The sequence below is a fragment of the Idiotropiscis lumnitzeri genome, unplaced genomic scaffold (assembly GCF_059441095.1).
Source record: "Idiotropiscis lumnitzeri isolate Australia: NSW breed Sydney's pygmy pipehorse unplaced genomic scaffold, RoL_Ilum_1.0 HiC_scaffold_39, whole genome shotgun sequence".
In the NCBI taxonomy this organism is placed as follows: Eukaryota; Metazoa; Chordata; class Actinopteri; order Syngnathiformes; family Syngnathidae; genus Idiotropiscis; species Idiotropiscis lumnitzeri.
Genome location: NW_028283577.1, coordinates 454,891 through 473,605, shown reverse-complemented (window position 1 = coordinate 473,605; position 18,715 = coordinate 454,891).

The window sequence follows — 18,715 nt, the reverse complement described above, 5'->3', positions numbered from 1 at the left end:
AAATGGGCCATTTCAACAGCAGTTGAAGAATGCTTTACATGCAGGCTCAAGAGAGGTAATTCATAAGTGGGTAAATAAACATTTCATTTGCCTGCCAACAGGTACCCTGGAGGAGTATGTAAATCACGCCCTCCATGCTGAGAAGATAGAAAATAAAAAGAAGCAGAGGTCTATAGACAGGACAGGTCAGGTAGGACAGGTAGGACAGGAGGTCTTTTATCGAGGTGGAAAGGGCCTAGGTAGCTTTAGAGGACAAAGGGGCAGACGACAGAGAGGAGGAAGAATAGGAAGAGGAGCAAACAGGCAAAATACATCAGGCTGCTGGCGTTGTGGTAAAGAAGGCCATATAGCAAGAGATTGCCCTGAGAAAAAGCAACCTTCAGCATGACTAGGATAGGAAGCATCTAAACAGGATTTAGAGGCTGATCAAGGAACAGATGAGTTTCTAGATGAAGAGGTCCTCCTAAATTTACAAGAGATATTGGCCTTTGATGAAATAACTGAGCTGAAATAACCTTATTGGTAAATGGGTCACCAATTACCTTTTTATGTGACACTGGTGCATGTAGGATTGCTTGTAATAAATTAATTCCAAATGATAGAGCAAGAGAAATGTGTCATAGTCAGATTTGCAAGTGGAAAACTGTCTAGAGTAACAGAATTAGAACCTGTGTGGTTGAGGGACCCAGAAGGACACTGAGTTGGTTGCATGAATTGAAATTAGGTTTACTTTTACAGAACAATGAGAGCCCAAGTTGTGGGGATGTGATTAATTTACAGAAAAAGATTATTGATGGCACAATTTATACTTACATGATCCGACAGACAAGGTATATCATTCTGATGATGGGTTTTACTTAATTGTATACTTGTGTCTTTTTCAGAAAGACAGGAGTAGGTGTTGTGAAATCTTAATTGAATGAAGAAGTGAGCATGAGAAACCCTTGTAGGAGCATAGGTGTTTCCTGATTTTGTAGTTTTTGATTTGATACCTTGATAGTTTTGAGTGGCTTTGGTAAGGCTACAGTGAATTTGGAAAATTAAAAAAAAAAAAGGAGTGAGGAAAGTTTGACAGAGGGCAATGGGTATTGGTGTAATCGTAACTCATGAGTGTGCTGTAACAAAGAGTTAACAGCTCTTTGAAGTTAGATGCTCGTTCCCAAGTAGGGGGAGGAAGTCAGAGAGAGAGTTTGGTGATTGAAGAAGGTGTGACTTGAACAAATGAATAAGGATAAGAATTAGGTTCTGCTGTAAGGATGATTTGAAGAAATAAATATGTTATGTTTCATACTTCAGTTGATGATCTTTCTATTAAGGTAACTGTAGTTAGTAACTGGAATGAAATGCACAGATGGAAATGACACGGAAAAAAAAGATGGTAATTTGATAAGAAGGGCTAGTATTTACATTAGAAATAGAAATAGAAATAGAAATAGAAATCCCTTTATTGTCATTGTACTCAAGTGTGCAACGAGATTAGAGGGCTCCCCTCTCCAGTGCAATACAACAATAATACAGACAAATATATAAATTAGATAAATAAATAAGACTGAATAGGGCATATAGAAACACATCACAATGCTGTTTTGCAAGGTTAGGGTGGTCTCGTGTGTGTGTGAGAGTTCAGTATGGAGATGGCTCTCGGAAAGAAACTGTTTCTCAGTCTATTGGTCCTTGATTTGATGCATCTGTAGCGCCTGCCAGAGGGCAACAGGTCGAACAGGTGTGAGTTTGGGTGGGTATTGTCTTTGACGATGTTGAGAGCCCTTCTGAGGCACCGGGCGGTGTAGATGTCCGACAGCGAGGGGAGAGGGCAGCCAATAATCCTTTGCGCTGTTTTGACTGTCCTCTGGAGCCTCACTCTGTCCGCCTCAGTGCAGCCGCTGTACCAGGTGGAGACAGAGTACGTCAGCAGGCTCTCGATGGACGAGTGGTAGAAGGCCAGCAGCAGCTTCCTGTCCAGGTTGAATTTCCTGAGGACTCTCAGGAAGTGCAGACGTTGGCGGACCTTCTTTACCACTGCTGTGGTGTTGTGACTCCAAGAAAGGTCATCGGAGATCTGTACTCCCAGGAACTTGAACGTGTGGACCCTCTCCACACACACGCCTTCGATGCAGAGGGGGGGCGGCAGCGTCTTGTTCCTCCTGAAGTCGACGACAATCTCCTTTGTTTTAGCAGAGTTAAGGTGCAGTCTGTTGTCCTTGCACCAAGTTGTCAGTCTCTTTACCTCCTCTCTGTAGGCTGTCTCGTAACCTTCCGAGATCAGACCGACCACTGTCGTGTCGTCAGCAAACTTGACGATGGTGTTGTTGCCGTGGGCCGGGCTGCAGTCGTAGGTGTAGAGGGCGTACAGGAGAGGGCTCAGCACGCATCCTTGGGGGGAACCGGTGCTCAGCATGAGGGTGGAGGACGTGTAGGGGCCGAGCAACACAGTCTGGGGTCTGTTGGTCAGAAAGTCCTTAATCCAGATGCGTGTGAGGGCAGGGAGGCCGAGAGTGTCCAGTTTGGCGACGAGGATGTCTGGGATGATCGTGTTGAATGCCGAGCTGTAGTCCACAAAGAGCATCCTTGCATAGCTCCGCTGTTGTTCCAGGTGGCCCAGTACAACATGCAGAGCAGTGTCGATGGCGTCCTCAGTGGATCTGTTAGCCCGGTATGCAAACTGGTAGGGGTCCAGAGTGGGAGGAAGGCAGTCCCTGATGTGCTGGAGAACCAGCCTCTCGAAGCACTTCATAATGACTGGTGTGAGAGCAACAGGACGGTAGTCATTCAGGTGGACGGCTGGTGACTTTTTGGGGACAGGAATAATGGTGGAGGTTTTCAAGCAGGAGGGGATGACTGCCTGAGCCAGGGAGCGGTTGAAGATCCTGCAGAAAACATGTGACAGTTGGTGGGCACATGCTCTGAGGACCTTGCCTGGTATTCCGTCGGGTCCAGTAGCTTTTCCTGGGGTTGACCGTGTTCCTCTACGATGAGTGGGGGGGAGTTGGAGCTTGAAGTGCGGGGGTGTGATGGTTGGGGCGAGTCAAAGCGAGCGAAGAAGCAGTTAAGCTCCTCTGCCAGCGATGCACTCGGGTCTACAGAGGTCGTGCTGCTGCCACGGAAGTTGGTGATGCTCCGTAGACCCTGCCACACCTCCCGTGGTCTGTTACTGGCAAGGTGGGCCTCCAGCCTCCCCTTGTAGGTTGCCTTTGCTAGCTTGATGCCTTTGCTCAGGTCAGCACGAGCCACCCTGTACTGGGCTTTGTCGCCTGACCTGAAGGCAGCGTCACGGGCCTTGAGGAGAGCGCGAACCCTGCTGGACATCCAGGGCTTCGCATTTGGGAAGGTCCGTATAGTCTTTTGTTGGGACACAGTTTCCATGCAGAACTTGATGTAGTCCAGTACACAATGCGTGTAGACATCAAGGTCCTGATGATCAAAGAGGTCCCAGTTTGTGTCATGAAAGCAGTCCTGTAATTCACTCATGGCGTCGTCACGCCAGGTTTTCACAGTCTTTGTGGTAGGCCTGAATCTGCGCCTGAGAGGGGTGTACGCAGGTGCGAGCTGCAAGGACAGGTGGTCTGACTGGCCGAGGGGGGCGAGTGGGAGGGCTCTGTATGCGTGCTTGATGTTCGAGTACACATGGTCGAGAGTGTTGTCTCCCCTCGTCGGGCACTTGACATGCTGGTGAAACTCTGGGAGTACAGTCTTTAAATTGGCCTTATTAAAGTCTCCCGCTACAATGTGACCGCCATCAGGGTGCGCCCGCTGATGTTTATTGATGACGCACGCGAGTAGCGAGAGCGCCGTGCTAGTGCTAGCGTCGGGAGGGATGTAAACAGCTGTGAGAATCACTACCGTTAGCTCCCTCGGGAGAAAATAAGGCCGGCATTTAACGGACATGAACTCGATGTCGGGGGAAGAGTGCTTCTCGACGATCGTGCTATCGCCGCACCAGTTCTCATGCACGTAAACACAGAGCCCCCCGCCCCTCCTCTTACCGGTGTCCCTCGTCCGATCCGCGCGATGTAGCGAGCGCCCGGCCAGCTGGATGCTAGCGTCGGGGACGTCTGCGTGCAGCCAGGTTTCCGTGACGACGATCACACTGCTATCGCGCACATAGCGGTTTCCCAGGATTTGTAATCCCAGGTCGTCGATTTTGTGGACCACGGATCTGGCGTTGGTGAGGTGCAGACTCGGTAGTGGTTGCCTATGGGGCTGCCGTCGCAGCCGTTGCAAGACACCGGACCTGCAGCCTCGCTTCTGCTTCCTCTCTCTGCGTCGCCTGCGCCGCCTCCCGGTCCCGATGACCAGCCACGGTGAGCCGGGCAGCCTCGCCAGTTCGTTCGGAATTTTGCGATCATAGCAAAATTCCTCTGTGATGGTTATTTCGCATCGATATCCAATGTTCACGATGTCCTGGCGGGTATATCGATGTTGTGCCTCAGTTGATGCCAATAAGAGCAAGCAAACACTAATAAAAAGTAATAAGGAGCACTGTGAGGGGGAGCTGTTAGCCGCTGCGTCCATGCGCGCCGCCATCTTAACATCCAAGGAATTAAAGCAGAGAAGAAATTAGAGACTACAAATAACATTGATGTGTACTTGTTCACTTTGAGGTAGAACTGGTTGAAGTAAAATGAGTCATAAAGTTAGAAAAATAGGAAATAAAAATAAAATTAACATGCTTAAGATTAACAAATTATTGTAAAGTCTGAGTTCCAAATTATGCAGAAATTACTGTGCCACTGAGTAAAATGATGAATGAGGAAAACCTCTAAATGACATTGTCCTTACACTGGACTGATAAAGCATATTCAGCTTTTGTGAAAGGAAACAAGTGTTCGTATTAAGTATGGCACTGACCCTTTGTCCAGATGCAAAAGGCCTTAGTTTTAGTGTAGAAACATGGAGATAAGATGAAACCAATCGCATACTTCTATTCCAAACTAGACAACGTAGAATGTGCATTGAAGCACTGCATGAGAACAGTTAATGCAGTATCTATTGCTGTAGATATAAGATTAAGATAAAGATGGTCTTTTATTAGTCCCACAATCTGGAAATTGCAGAAACAAGTGCAACCATAGTTTTGTTCCATCCTCTGGTTTTGAGAGTACCACGTGCGGTTTCTGCATTGCTTTTGCTGATGAACATGACGTTTTTGTCACCGGCGGGACATTTATAGTGTATGAATACATTGTTATCAAAACCACATCTGATTATAGAGAGATGTACAACATTAAACCCGGCTGTCATTATTATGTCAGGAGGATGGTACAAAACTAGATTGTTATGAGTTAGTAGAAAAAAGTAACCAAAAGTAAAGGCATCAAAAAGATTCGCCTTCAGAAAACGGAGAAGTGCTATTTGTAGATGGAAATAAATAAATAAATAAATAAATAAAATACTGTAGTTGTATCAAATGACACTGGGAAAAAGAACTTAGCAGTTACTCCTCAAATTACTCAGCTCATGCAACAGAATTAGTATCTTAAACAAAAGCGTGTAAACTAAAGAGAGTAAATTGTGTTACTATTTACACATATAGTCGTCTTAAAATGTGTAGCGCATACATTGCATAAGTGTTTTCCTTGAATACACATTGCAGACAATACAGCTAAAGAAGCTGTTGCGGACATACACGTTTTAGTGATAGAAGTCCCAAAGTTAAACAAAGGCTTTGGAGGAAAATGGTGTAACATCGCTACGTGATCTCTGTATGACCAAACAATAATCTTTACAAATGGGCTGCTATATTGAGTCATGGGATAACACATGTCTCAACAGGGGAAATGGTGCATCAGATATTACGTTATTATACGGCTTACGGCTTTAATGCTTATTCGAAACATTTTTGTAGGGCATGTTTAACGTGTGCGAAACACAATTCACAAGGTAATTTGAGTCCACGCAGAGGACGCTTTCCTACACCACAATATCCATTTCAAATTATTCATATGGACTTATTTGATAAAAACCAAAGTGAAGAAAAAAAATAAAATAAATGTTTGGTCATCATAGATGTGAATTCGAAATGGTTAGAACTCTTTCTAACCAACAAATCCAGATGCATTGACAGTGGCAAAAGTACTTTGTAAGGATATCATTCCGAGATATGGTATTCCTGAAAATAATAAACAGTGATAATAGTACCCATTTTGTTAACTAACTTGTGAAAGAGATAGGAATGTTTCACGTTGATTTGAAAGATAATTGTGCTTACCACCCTCAAAGCTCTGGATTGGTGAAAAGAATGAACAAAAAAAAAAAAAGTGAAAAGGCTATGCATTGAGGAAACGGGGAGGCAGTGGACACAGTGTATGGAAATTAGTAAAACTGTTTGTAAAAACGACAAGCACTGTGACTTTCCATTGAATGTTATGCGAGTCGCCTCTCTGTCCACTTTTAAACCTCGCTTGAAGATGAATATTCGGGCCTTTGACTCAGCATGAGACTGTTGCTGTTCTGTTGTTTTTCTGGTATCTACTGTAAATGTGTTTATGTGAGTTAATTTGAGTTATATACAGAGAGTTGCACTGTATTGTATTTCATTGTATTTAGGACCGAGACGTTGTAAAACATTGTTTGGAAGGCCTTATAGAATACCTCAAATTTAAGAACAAATGGGAAATAGATGCTGAAGCAACTTTAGCTGACTACATGTGAAAAGTGTTAGAAAAACAAAGACAGGCACAAATTTAGAGTGGTGAGGATCTTTCTGTCTCCTAGCAGGGCACTAAACTAGTGGAGCCAGGAGACTGGATGCTTGAAAGAAGTTTGAAGATAAGACATATGTAATTACCCAAGGGGGAATGCCATGTTTAGTTTTATTGACAGCTCTCACAGCTGTAAATATAGTAGAAGAGTCAACATTGGTTCATTTGACACATGTAAAAAGGTCATTTTGGTTGAAATCTCCTACAAAGGAGATGAGCGGAAGTCTGATGATAGGGTGGTCTTATTTCATAAGACACCAGACTAAGTAGAGGGGATATTTCAGACAAAATGACCCTGAAGTGGTTAAAAGCAGCTGTTCTATGTTGGATGTATACAATTTTATTCTGATATTTTTGTTGTTGTGTTATATGTGGGAACAACCCAGAGTTACATAAACAAACTATGATGTGACTATAGTACAATACCAACAGTAAGAATCCCAATTACTAATCAAAATGGATTTGCAAACACCAAGCAGATAATTGAAAAAAAAAAAGTGATGGGACATATTTGTGGAGCTTGGACGACATGTTGATAGATTTGAGTTGGAACCATGAGTAATACTCAAGTGGGCAACTATTGGTCCACAGAACAAAGTTACAGGAGAAAGTCTGTACTTTCGTGAAAAGATAGCAATTGGACAACGAGATATCCAAAATAAGCAAATGAAATTGTATTATTGATATTATATTAATGCTTATCTTGATAATACATGTATGGATTGGCTCAGCGTGTATCCTGTGACTAGAGTTGATGTAGATGAACATGTTTTCTATGATAGTTGCTCTTGAAAATTTAAATAGCATTAATGTTGCTGACAGAGCTAAGCGGTTAGGAATCTTTTCACCACCACTGTGTCTGGTTTTGATAGTGGTTGAAATAAACTTCAATCACTATCAAGAGGGGAAATCTGGTGGTGGTGTGGATATGATAGATCATTTGATAAATCACCCAAAAATGTAAAAGGTTTTGAGACTTAGTGCATATCTGTATGTGTTTTTCATAACTAGGCCCTGCTTATAGATTATTGGTAGTTTCTGGAGAGTGCCATTTCACAAAATGTAATTGATTGATCGTAAATGGTATGTTTTATATTGTTTGTTAATAAACTGTGTGAACTGTCCAATGTCATGACAGGACATCGGTGACGTTAAAAAAGAGAAAGCAGAGTATCACGGCAAAAAAAAAAAAAAAAATGATTCAACATACATGGAAGCCATCGGTGTTCTCCTTAGTGTAAGTAAGTAAGTAAGTGTAAATTAACAGATCAAGTAACAGGATTTGAGTCCTCGAACGAAGAACAAAGAACGCAGACAGGTCAACTGCATCATCACAACGTGCAAAAATTAGGTAATTGGACGCAAAGTGGGTTTGAAACTGTGCATGAACGGCTATCAACCAATCTCTAATGGCATTCCGAAACAGGATGACTGTTGATGTATTGTTGGATGAGAGAGGTGGTGTTTGTGCTATGTTCGGTGAACAATGTTGCACATTTATTCCCAACAACACAGCGGTGGGTGGTCGTCTAACCAGGGCCATAGAGGTCTCAGGACTCTTCATGGTAAAATGAAAGGACAACTGGTCTGTGTATATATATATATATACACATATATATACACATATATATATATATATATATATATATATATATATATATATATATATTTGTTACTTTGGAATAAAGACATTAAATTGATGTAATTTTGTTTAAGAAAAATGCTGTAGTTTTTTTCTCTGAATACAACCTACAAACGGTTAAAAAGGACATTCTGAAATGTTTTTTTTTTGGGCTATCAAATATTTAGTTTGACACTCAAACCGCACACTATTCGTGTCAATTTGTTTGGTTCTATCTCCATGAGTATTTTTTTGTGGTGCATCAAAAGCGTGTTTTAACTTACTTAGGTAAGACAGGTTTAGTGGAGAGATGAGGCCAAACAGCATCACACATCTATGTGCAAGAGATGGCAACTGACAAAGAACCTTCACACCTACAATAACTGCCCCGATGTAATGTGGTGGCTGAAGATCCTCTTCCTCCCGGACAACAAACACCACCATGGTGCACTTGGCAGGCTCTTGATCCAATTCATCCTACAGACCACCATGATAAAAGACAAATTCATTAGAGTTATTTAGATTAAATTTTTTTCCACCATGAAAAAAAAACAAACAACATATATATGTGTGTGTGTGTGTGTGTGTGTTTATATATATATATATATATATATATATTTTTTTTTTTTGGAAGCATCTTTCAGGACACTCAAGGCCGCTGTACAGAGTAAAATACGAAAGTAAAAACACAAATACGGGTAGAAACACCAACACGTAAATCAAGCAGGATAAAATACAATAAAGTGGATGAGGGACATATCTGGAATTGGAGAGAGTAATTAAGGCGGAACAGATTGGTTTTGAGTTTAGTTTTAAACACAGGGAGGGTGGTGCAATTACAGAGGTCAGGTGGAGAGAGTTCCAGAGCTGGAGAACCGAATCGCTGAAGGCTCTGTCCCCCATGGTGGCAGGCAAGGGGTGGAGTGAGGAGGATGAAGACCGGAGAGCGCGGGATGGAGTGGGAATATGGATGATGTCTGAAAGGTAGGGAGGGGCGAGGTTGTGAAGAGATTTGAAAGTCATGTGTCATGTCATTATCCACACCGCTTATCCGGTACAGGGTCACGGGAGGGTGCTGGAGCCTATCCCAGCTGACTACGGGCGAAAGGCGCACTACACCCTGAACTGGTCGCCAGCCATAGATTTGAAAATATATAGAAGAATTTTGAAAATGATTTGTTGATTGACTGGAAGCCAGTGGATCTGCTGAAGGATGGGGGGTTGATGTGATAGGTGGAAGGTGATTGGAATCCATTGCACATCCTTGAGGCACCCTAAAGCTCCCGTATGTCTGTCACTGAGTCTTGAATTTTTACTTAGTAAACTGAATTTGAGCATATGCAGTATTGAATTTTTGGTGAGGAGACCTTTTTTTTGAGGAATTAAAAACGCATTTTAAAGTCCTACATTCAAGTTTATTGGGATATAGTTCTTAACAAAAACATTATGATCGAAAAATTCAGAATCAAATTAAAAATATACAATTTATGTAATTCGAATTCAGTTTTTCAATTCAATAATTCAGTGTTCAATTCAAAACATTCAGGTTTCAATTCAAATATCAAAGTTAAGATATTCACATTCAAATAACCAATATTCAGATTTAGTTTCAAGTGGGACAAATATCAGACCATAGTCCAGCAATTAATCCAAACTCTGTGTCAAATTAAGTGATGATTGTACTGCCTTTATTATTTTAGAGGAGGAGTAATACCTGCTGCTGTATCTTCTAGTGCTGGACGATTAATCAAAATTTAGATCGTGATTTCGATTTCTTAATTTTGAAAATGTTCTAATTGAGGGAAAAATGTTTCAGATTAAGAAAGAGTTCAAACAAATTACATATGTTCAATTTGAGAGAACCTGGCTAACCAAGATGGAACTTTACACCCTGGAATTGAAGGAGATACTTGGAAAAAAAGGCCGAGTTACTGGCACTGAAATAAGACCTATGCTCAGTTCACTCAGTCATGTAAGAGGGTTGTGTTTTATTACTGCAAATAGAATTTGCATCAAACTATTTTGGATAAGTCCATCATAAGCATTAACAGAATAAAACAATAAAAGATCTGTTAGAGCTTATGGATATCTTGCTATTTTTTTTATTTAAAGTTGAGATGCACTTTTTGGGATGTAAGCAATGCATATGTGAGCTTTTATTTATTTAAGACACTTAATCATCTTGTGTCTTTTTAAATAGCAAAACGTTGAAGCTGGAAGGGAGGGCATAATCCATTCCTTGATGAAATTCCTCGGACAGTCTGCAGAGGAATTTATCACGGACTACCAGGTAAATTACAACAGTATTACGTTTTTAAAGCTGCAATTAACTCATAGACTGTGCAGCAAACATTTTTATTTGTCACAATATTCAAATAAATTAATTGCTGCCAGTATGTGACCTGCTCTGGCTAAAGGGTTGGCATTTGGCAAAGGTTACTTTCGGGTAATTGACAAAATAAATCAGAAGGTCCAAAGTTTCGATTTTGAGATTTCTACAAAAATCCTATCCTTGAGGTTGAGGTTTCTATTTTAATTTCCGTTTTCATTGCCCTTTTTATTTATTTTTTGATTCTCATATATGCTGTTATAAACATGTAATGCAGATTGCAAATACTGTCACATATCACTGGTGTCCGGCTGAAACATGTTGTCATAATTTGAGTAATTTCATGTTTTTCTAGATCTAATCTATTGGTCAATCCACACGAGTGGGTGTTACTTGTAAATATTACTGACCAATCTCAAATGTTGAAAATGGTTTGCTCTCTTTGGATGATGCAGTGTTAATGATTGCAAAAACGTGCCATTGGAAGTCTCCTGCAAGGTGAAGATTCTGGAGCTTCTTGGATACTGCCTGAAGACAGCGATATTCAGAACTATAAAAAGCAAACACAAATTTGGGACATTATGCACCTAACCATGGATGTATATGCTCTTTCAGGAAGTCAGCAGAGAACAAGCAAAAGAGGACCAGGCCAAGCAAGTACTGAAGGTCTATGTCAGGGGTGTCAAACTCATTTTTATGGACGGCCACATCGTAGTTGTGGTTTCCCTCAGAGGGACTGTGAACCCATATAAATTGATTGGAAAGCCAGTTTTGAAATCAGAAGCTAGTAAGTAATTGTTCAACAATTTTTCAATTTATTTTAAAAGGGGAGGATTGGTAACAAATAATTGGCAATATCTCATATCTCAGTGTTGTTGTGAAGAAAATATGCTAGAAACAGGAAGTTGATGCAGATGATTTGCCCTTTGCGGGCAACATAAAATTAGGTTGTGGGCCAGATCTGGCCCCGGGCCTTGAGTTTGACACACGTACTCTATGTCTTCCAAGCAAGTGAGGGACAAGAAGACACATCCCATGCCTCTGTTTCCATTGTTGCTTAAGAAAATGAGGTTGTGGAAATGTTGCCAGTCTCCTGCTCATGGGAATTAACTATGCGCTGAACTTACTAAATTTGCAGTACCCGTTTGAGGTGCATCAGAAGCTCTTTCTTGAGATAGATGGCCTGAAACTTGCACTCGGAGTCCATTCCCTGACTCTCCATTGAATGTTAGGCAAGCCCCCTCTCTGTCCACTTTTAAAACGTTTTGAAGACACATTTTTATTCTTTAGCTTTCGACTCAACATGTGACTGTCGTTGTTCTTCTTGTATCTACTGTACGTGTTTTAATTTGTGTTCTAATTTCCTGCTAATTTATACAACACCGTATGAAAAACACTTTGTTACAGCTCCAACTATTATAATTGCAAGTTATTTGTACATGGGTATTTCTTGTTTCGTGGACTAATACTGTGCGCAAATGCAAATGCTCGGCCTTTTATCACAAAAAATGTCCGAAGGGCAAGATCTTAATTCCTCCTCTAATATAAAACCTTCCCGAAGAACAAATCGTATAATTCTAACTTGCTAGATTTAGTCCAATGCACGATACATTTAGGCTAACTCGACGTCGCTCCAGTCAGTAAAGCACGCTTTATGGTTCACCAAAATGCATACCGTGAAATTCTTACCTTGTTTATGCGACGAGGATATTATCCCGTAAGGAGTTACACTGACGCTGTACTGCTTCTTTTTGTATTTCTCTGTTCAGGTCGTCCCTCCCGCATTTCGCCCAAAGTCAGACGGGATAGGCGGCAGCACCTCCCCGCAAGCCAGTACAAGATAGGCGGTGTGGAAGATAAAGATAACACGTCCCTCCGTTTGGATCGGGTATTGTGTTTTCTTTAGAGCTTTTGGTTCGTGTGCACTGTGCAACACAGTCTGAGCGCAAATACAAATGCTCGGCCTTTTATAAATAAAAAAAAAATCCGAAGAACAAGACCATCCTCGTCTAATATAAAACCTTCCCGATGAACGAACCTTATAAAACTTGCCCTCCGTCACAGCAAAACAATTTCTGCAACAATTTCATAATCCATTTGTAAAAAGACAACGGTAAGATTTCGTCCAGTGTACGATCAGTTTAAGCAAACTGGGTTTAGCTAGTCAGTAAAACACTCTTTATAGTGTAGCAACGTTAGTAACGCTAAATTCTTACCTAGTTTATGAGACGAGTGCTGTACTTGACTATTTTTTGTAATTTATTATTATTTTTTTTTTTTAATGCTTTATAGAGCAAATTGCACCTATGACAGTTGTTATTACCACAGAAGCCATCTCAAATGGTTGCAAACTCTGAGGGTGACTTTGAACCGGAAGTCCCGCCTCAATCGTCATCTGATTGACAGCGGAATCCTGGAGCCAGAGAAGAGAAAAGAATCAGACACGAAGTTGAAGAAGCGGAAAAAAAATAAACATCGAATCTCCAAGTTCTCGCAACGAGGGTGACTGTTGGGGTCTGGAGAAGTGACCGGGAGATGGAGAGCCCCGTATTTTGGTCTTGGTAAGAGGGTAACTCACTTGATGTTGACGAGGGAACCTATGCCGCTATGCTATATACCGGCGTGAGAAAACTACGGCCCGGGGGCCACATGCGGCCCGTTAAACGTTTTAATCCGGCCCGCCGAATTTGAAAAAAAAAAAAAAAAACCTTGTTAATGTTTTATTTTCAAAATAGTGTGGTTTTTCAAAGACAAGCTTTTGTTCACTTTCATTTAAAATTAAATGTATTTTTTTTCTCAGATGAGATGAGGTTACCAAAACACTCCATCCATCTGCTCCTGGTCCAGCCCCTCTGCCAAATTTTAGAACCCATTGTGGCCCGCCAATAAAAAAGTTTTCCCACCCCTGCTATATACTATAAGCTATGTTAATGTCGTCAGGCCATTATAGAGTATTTCTTCTGACATTTTGAAGGAGAAATAATACTCAACGTTTTATTTTTTTATGATGTTTGAGGCATTCTGACTGAAATACAGTTCAATTGAGGTTACCAGTAGTCATTTCCATTACCTGTCAATGTAAATTAGAATGTAACTTACTACAGTGAACCCTCGGTTATCGCGGTTAATGGGGACCGAGACCACCCGCGAAAACTGAAAATCCGCGAAGTAGCGGCGCACCTTCAAAAATGCTTAAAAAAAAAAAAGTGCGAAGTAGCGGCGCACCTTCAAAAATGCTTTAAAAAAAAAGTGCGAAGTAGCGGCGCACCTTCAAAAATGCTTAAAAAAATAAATAAATAAAATAATAATATATATATATATATATATATATATATACGGGTAGAGAGAGAGAGGGTGAAATGCATGTTATAACAAAAAAAAAAAATTATTAAAACATTTTTTTATTCCCCAGCCATTATTTTTGTATTTATTCAATTACTTCTTTTTGTATTTATTTAATTACTTCGACTTTTACCTGCTGGTACGCCGTCCGGTGTGCCCTGGCATTCTTCATTTATTTATTCATTTATTCATTCATAACTGACAGCCTCGCGCTCCGCTCATGCCCGGGCGGAAGGTGTTCCTCTTCGGCTTAACAACCACGCACGCCGGCCGGTCTCCTCCGGAGCTCTCGCACGGTCCCGAACGGAGCGAAATGTCGCCCCGCTAGTGCCCGGGCGGAAGTTGTTCCTCTTCGGCTTAACTGCCACGCACGCTGGCCGGAGCTCTGGTACGGTCCGAACCGCGCGAAACGTCGCCCCAAATCGTGCCCGGGGGAACGTGCTCTTCTTTGTCCACTCTCCTCTTCGCCCACGTTCTTCTTCGGCGGACGCCGGCCGTCTAACCACTCCAGCGCCCCGTCGTGCCGCTCGGCGAAACTACAATGCCCCCGAATATTTTTTAGACCCGCGAAGCACTGAACCCGCGAAAGGTGAACCGCGAAGTAGCGAGGGTTCACTGTATTGCAACCAGATACCTATAAAATGTCATTTAATTTGCACTGTTTTGATCGCCACTGTTTTGCTCATTGAACAACAAATGAAAAGATGAATCATACACAGTGTTTGTAAAGATAATTGTCAATGTTTTATTAAATGAAATTCCAATGTAAAATTGTGTAATATTGTGTTATATAATGGGTCTACAACATACATTTCTCACAGACAAGTAGAGCTTTTTCTCATGAAATGTGTTGAAAAAAAACTAACATTTGAACATTGTTTTGCGTTACAACATCCGTGTTTACTGGTCATAAATTATTAACTTAAGTTTAATATACACTACACGAGCTGGGTAGCCACCACGCCTCAACCACCATAACAAGTTCGCTAACCCTTTAAGTCGAACGAGGTAGCTAACATATCGGGTTCAATTTGTACCAAAAATATGCTGTTGTGCCTTGTGTCTCTGTATATGTCGTCATGACGTGTCATTTGACAAAGCCTTGTGTCGATGTTAGTTGTCGATGTAACAGTCTTATGTTAGATGTCAATGTATGTCTATGTTAGATCTCAATGTGTCGATGTTAGATGTCAATCTATGTGTCTATATTAGATGTGTTTATGTTAGATGTCTATGTAAATGTTTGTTAGATGTCGATGTGTGTAAGATGTCTATGTAGAGGTTGGTTAGATGTCGATGTCTATGTAAATGTTTATGATGGATGTCGATGTGTCTGTTAGATGTCCGTGTTTGTTAGATGTGATTGTAATGGTTTATGTTATAGACGTCAATGTAAGTGTCAATGTTAGATGCCCATGCATGTTTGTTAGATGTCGATATATGTGTCATTGTTACATTTCAACGTAAATGTTGTTCGTGCAAGTTTCCAGTCCTCCAGCCACGTGACATCATGTGCGTCAAAGTGATAACTCGTACATTTCACGGAGGGAAAAAAAACAGACACCATTGGTAGTTTTGACCGGGAAAAAAAAAATCATTTATTTTTTTCGAACACCTCATGTCTCTTTCAGCGTAAGAATAAACATGACACGACCAAAATAAAATATACCAACACAGGCAAATATTTAAGGAGCACTCAAGAGATACACTTCAGCTCATTTAATCCCACCTATTTTTACTAACGCAAACCCTTCAATTCTAGCGCCCACAGAATAGTGTGCTATAATGCTATAAAAATATGGAGCCTTTACCTGACAGCGTTTGAATATAACTGAATTCCCATTGCTCACGAAAAACTGAGAAACTAAGAACAAACATTTCAAGCACAAGCTTGACTTGACTTCAACAGTTCTATTTTTTCTTTCGTGACAGCTCAGACATCAAAATAATGCTTTCCTTCTATAAAATAAAAACAGCATGACAAAAGGTGCTGAAATAAACTATATACGGAAGTGCGTGAGTGACAGTGTGTGCATGTGTTTTTGCAACGCATGTGTACACCCCGCCATACAAATTACACAATTCGTTGGGTATGTGGTATACACTTAAAAACAATTGCATTGGAGCAAGTGAACACAACACGTCTCACACTGTATACATGCTGTAGAAGGGCTGGGCGATATGACCTCAAATCAATATCGCGAGAAATCGAGCAATTTTACCTCGATAACGATAAATGCACAATAAATTCCCACGTGGACTAAAATCAAAATAAATGCAGGAATTGCATATTGACTGTTTTTTTTATTGACCAACTGGTACACTTTACTTTCAATGAAAAATAAAAGTACAAAAATCATTTGTATGAACATTCCAAATAGCTTGCAGGGTTCGCGGTTAACTTTAAAAACTGCTTGCCCATAGGGCAAGTGCCACTAAAATTTGCCTTGCCCGAGTGGCCAAATTACTTGCCCGACTTGGGCAAGTGACAATTTTTTTTCTCTAAGAATAAAATGTTTATGGTTGTAAAATGTGCGCCACAAATGTAAATAAACATATAATCTGATAAGCATAAATTAATCTTGTTTTCATCATCAACCATGAAACCCTACTCACAAGAGCAAATGTATCATCCTGTGCAGTTATTGAAAATGTTAATTGTAGTTTTAATAATTAACAAATCTGCATGTTAAATTGGGAAAATGATATTACAGCAATCCAGATGATCAATTTTAAGTCCAGGAGAGCGTATTAATTGAGGAATCACATGAGTAAATTATGAGTGTGGCAAATTTGTGTATTCCTTTAAGACCAGTGCCTGTGGTGCTGCCTCCATAAATTTCATAGCATAAACAGAACACAGTCACTGACACTATGTCAGGTCACATCATGGAGCTAATGAATTAACAGCCAATAATCAAATATTACTCCCTTCCTTACTCACAACTGAATTGTCTACTTAAAAATATTCGAGCTATTTTAGTCATGTCAGAGGAATCCGAAATGTTCGGATTTGAACGAACTCGTCGCCACTCGTAAACATGCGCAGAAGGTAAGAAAACTTCCGGCTGTCAATTTTCGGCCAAAATATCGTAGGTTTTTGTTGTGTTTTTCAAACTTCAAATGAGGATGCTACGACAGCGAGTTCCAATACTGCGGGATTTATTGACGTCCACTTTAACTCGACATTCACTGAACTAACTGATCCCCGTAGCGCCCGCCCATTACCCCCGATAAGGCCAATGGACCATACCAAAACATAAGGGGTTGTCTGGGTTAAACCATCACCATACAGTGCACACAAACAGATCACACCACCGTTTTCGTCAAAATTAAAGATATTTGGCTGCTTTAAAAAATGCTTGCCCGGTCGGGCAAGTTGCCCATAATTTTACCTTGCCCGTGGCCAAATTTCACTTGCCCCGGGCAATCGGGAAGCGGTTAACCGCGAACCCTGAGCTTGCTTTGCATGACTTGAACAATGTCACAAAGAAAAAGGGTACCTCTTGCGAAATCTTTTTCTGCAAATAGATTGCGCCAAGATGCTCTCATGATGTAAATAATGGCAAATAAAAAAACGCGAAATAAAATGAAAGAAAATGTCAATGCAAGCCAAATAAACAAGTGGGTATTATCGGGGAAAATGTGCCGTCTCGAGTACTCTGCTGCGCAGTCGCCACTTGTCATCTATGGAATGCACAGTTAGGCTCAATCAGGGATCCATGTTGCGACCCGACCACAAGTCGGATGTAGATGCAAAATGCTTGACATGTCTAAGCTCCCGGCCCGATGTAGTCCATATCGGGAAATACGGCTTTCATGAAGCGTTTAAATCCTGTGCGCGCCACGTAACTAGACGAGCTTTATCTTTAGCTAGTGCTAGGCTATCGCGTCCACCTCTGAGACGTTCTCTCGTATGGTGTCGCCTCCGTTCATGGGCTGTTGTCACTTGTCGAACCTTGCTTCTCACTTTGAACTTTCAGCACAGCATGGTTGTGTTGTGGGTGGTGAGAAAGCTTCTGGATTTGAATCGCCAGCAACGAGAGCGACAGACGGGTGGAGTCACATGACTAGAGGCGCTGTAGCGGTCTTAAAGGGGCATGAACATTGCCGCAGACAAAAGGCTTTTCTTTTTTTATTCATCGAATTTACCGACATGGGCAAAATGATTTCGGTCATTGTAATAAATTTCGGTAACGGTAAATTTTCGGTTTATCGCCCAGCCCTATGCTGTAGCATGGCTTTCTTTGCCGTGGGTGTCAAATATTTTACTTTGTTTTCAGAGTGCTTACAGACCTCTTGGTTTTGCCTCAAAATAATTGTCTGCAAAGCAGTCTGTGCCATCCGCATCATTGATGTGCAGGAGTAGCTTGTTGGTAATAAATAGCTGCAAGAAGTCCGCTGTTTGCCGCAGCATCCAGTGGTCCAGCGCTCGCAGTGAAAGTCTTGTCTGGCAGCCCGAACCATCCCCAAACATTTCGAGATGCACGCCCACTAAATTCCAGAAATATAAACATGGACAAACTTGACATTCTTCCAGATTCTGTCTCTTTGCATTGTTTTGAAGTTACTCCTGCAACTTTTCCACTTCTTCGATCCTCCCCATTGTCTGAAAAAGAAGTGTATATTTTGATTTGAAATAATGACCTCAACATACCAATACATTTGTTTATCATCTGAACTGGATTATTTTGAAACAACATTTGGGATGGACATCTGGGA